Source organism: Littorina saxatilis, linkage group LG1, assembly GCF_037325665.1.
Source record: "Littorina saxatilis isolate snail1 linkage group LG1, US_GU_Lsax_2.0, whole genome shotgun sequence".
Taxonomy (NCBI): Eukaryota; Metazoa; Mollusca; class Gastropoda; order Littorinimorpha; family Littorinidae; genus Littorina; species Littorina saxatilis.
Window position 1 is genome coordinate 73,252,853 of NC_090245.1, and position 3,230 is coordinate 73,256,082.

The 3,230-nt window shown below is 42.2% G+C and overlaps 1 long non-coding RNA gene across 1 annotated transcript; it reads right to left on the minus strand.

Moving 5' to 3' along the window:
• Positions 1–280: 280 nt before the first annotated feature.
• Positions 281–3,051, minus strand: LOC138978254 (uncharacterized). The gene is made up of 2 exons (XR_011459623.1): positions 2,651–3,051; positions 281–2,372 (listed from the first exon to the last, which is right to left on the minus strand). It is a non-coding gene; the product is annotated as an uncharacterized lncRNA (long non-coding RNA).
• Positions 3,052–3,230: the final 179 nt, after the last annotated feature.

The following is a 3,230-nucleotide window of genomic DNA, read 5'->3' on the forward strand; positions in this document are numbered from 1 at the left end:
TTCCAACACTTGCACATTCTGGCTCATTATTCACCATGACTGATGTCATTGTCGCTTGGTTTAAACAAAATTTTATTCAGAATTTCTTCGCATGAACATTTCGAAACACACAGCTGTTATGGAGTGGTATAGCCCGGTTTTTAGACAATCATAAATGCCTCTACACAACTCTATAAATTTAGTATTTGTTTACAGACTTGAATGTAATCTGAATAGTTGTCCGCTACCGTAGCTTACAAGGCACAAGCGCACACGCACTCACACACGCAAAAACCTGGTGTTAAATGGATCTTGACACTGCCAAGACTAATTATTATTAGTTTACAAAGCTTTTTACATCACAAAATCATTTCCGGGCTTCGACCAGTACTCTAGGCCGACAACACCGCAAGAAACTCTACAGTCCAAGACGCAGACACCTTTTGGCTCAAACAAAGCAGCTTAACAGGTAAGACGAATAGGTATTCTACTGTACGTTACCCTACTGCCATCTTTCGGCTTTCAAGATGTTGGTATGGCTGTAAGTCCTTCAGACGACTGACAAGGGTGCACCAGTCCTCACGACACCGCAACCATTGCTTGACGTAGTCCTTGATCCTTCCAGTTCGTCTCGGCGGCTAACTGTAGAACCCTGCCAGCTCTCCATGCCATGGTCATGTCCACAAGCCGCAGTTGACTGGTTCAGTTCAGCCTCCGGCGATGAAAACCCCCCAGTTGGAACACTGTAAAGTTTATAGTCCATAAGTCAACTTGTCTTTGGTTTCTTTCACTCGCACAATAAAAATACTCACTCGTCCAACATATTAAGCTGCATGAGCCAATATAATTATTTACACGTTAATTCCTGTTTTCTAAATCCAAGAAAACGTTACGTAAAACCCTCACATGTTTAAGCAGTGTAGCACAATAGCTTAGGCCTACACAATAACGTTAAACACAGAAACAGTCACTCTTCACATACGACAACATGACATGAAAATATAACCGGTTTCAAACATACCTCAAAAGAGTGTAAAGCCAACATTTAGTACAGTCGCCGGCCTGGCATGAATATGAAAATGGAAGATATCACGTAGACTGATAGGGAAAGTTCGTCAGTCTTCATCCTTCTTCAGTCAGATACCTAAAACAGGAGCCCGTCTGCTAACGTGTTACGAAAAACATGAGTCGAGCTTGGCTCCTTGACGGCGACTGATTTTACAAAGTCGTTCTTGCTATGACATTGCCAGTGAGCTGTCGCCTGCATTACTTGCACGTGAAAAACCTTGTCAGTTACACAAAGGTTCAACTGCGGTCAACGCGACGGTATGCAGCCTATAGCCCTTTCCAATGTCTGACCATCGCTATAGTCTATTCTATTTACAACAATACACATTACCACAGATACGAGTAAACCGCTTCGTAACATCACCCCCTTTCCTCAAAAGAAAATGAATTGTTGAAAAAACGATGAAATTTTCTGAATCTCGATCAGAGATTATCCAAAAAGTCAAAAGAATTATATATAGGTCATGTTCAGAAGCTGTTTAAAAAAAATATCATGAATGAAACTCGAGTAAGACCTTGCAAGAATATGCCAGTCAACACATCAAATCAAAAATCAAATCAAATCTGAGAATGTTACTGGATAAACAGGACAAACAAAACAATCATTCACACCCGTGTAAGCGCACGTGCCTTGAGATAGAAAACAATACTGCTAAAGGGTCAAACAAACAAACATTATTGGGCGCCAGATTTTATGGTCCCTTATTGGGCGCCAGATGTTATGGAGTGGTATAGCCCGGTTTTTAGACAATCATAAATGCCTCTACACAACTCTATAAATTTAGTATTTGTTTACAGACTTGAATGTAATCTGAATAGTTGTCCGCTACCGTAGCTTACAAGGCACAAGCGCACACGCACTCACACACGCAAAAACCTGGTGTTAAATGGATCTTGACACTGCCAAGACTAATTATTATTAGTTTACAAAGCTTTTTACATCACAAAATCATTTCCGGGCTTCGACCAGTACTCTAGGCCGACAACACCGCAAGAAACTCTACAGTCCAAGACGCAGACACCTTTTGGCTCAAACAAAGCAGCTTAACAGGTAAGACGAATAGGTATTCTACTGTACGTTACCCTACTGCCATCTTTCGGCTTTCAAGATGTTGGTATGGCTGTAAGTCCTTCAGACGACTGACAAGGGTGCACCAGTCCTCACGACACCGCAACCATTGCTTGACGTAGTCCTTGATCCTTCCAGTTCGTCTCGGCGGCTAACTGTAGAACCCTGCCAGCTCTCCATGCCATGGTCATGTCCACAAGCCGCAGTTGACTGGTTCAGTTCAGCCTCCGGCGATGAAAACCCCCCAGTTGGAACACTGTAAAGTTTATAGTCCATAAGTCAACTTGTCTTTGGTTTCTTTCACTCGCACAATAAAAATACTCACTCGTCCAACATATTAAGCTGCATGAGCCAATATAATTATTTACACGTTAATTCCTGTTTTCTAAATCCAAGAAAACGTTACGTAAAACCCTCACATGTTTAAGCAGTGTAGCACAATAGCTTAGGCCTACACAATAACGTTAAACACAGAAACAGTCACTCTTCACATACGACAACATGACATGAAAATATAACCGGTTTCAAACATACCTCAAAAGAGTGTAAAGCCAACATTTAGTACAGTCGCCGGCCTGGCATGAATATGAAAATGGAAGATATCACGTAGACTGATAGGGAAAGTTCGTCAGTCTTCATCCTTCTTCAGTCAGATACCTAAAACAGGAGCCCGTCTGCTAACGTGTTACGAAAAACATGAGTCGAGCTTGGCTCCTTGACGGCGACTGATTTTACAAAGTCGTTCTTGCTATGACATTGCCAGTGAGCTGTCGCCTGCATTACTTGCACGTGAAAAACCTTGTCAGTTACACAAAGGTTCAACTGCGGTCAACGCGACGGTATGCAGCCTATAGCCCTTTCCAATGTCTGACCATCGCTATAGTCTATTCTATTTACAACAATACACATTACCACAGATACGAGTAAACCGCTTCGTAACAACAGCTAGGACACGCACTCAAGCAAATGCTTATATCACGTGACCAGACGTCATTGTCGCTTGCCTCAACTGATCATTGCTACTGAGCTATAAATAGCTCAGCTTGCCTCGCCTGCGAGGGATGCAACTTCATTAAAGAAAAACACAACGGCAGAAGTATTTAATTGCGAACAT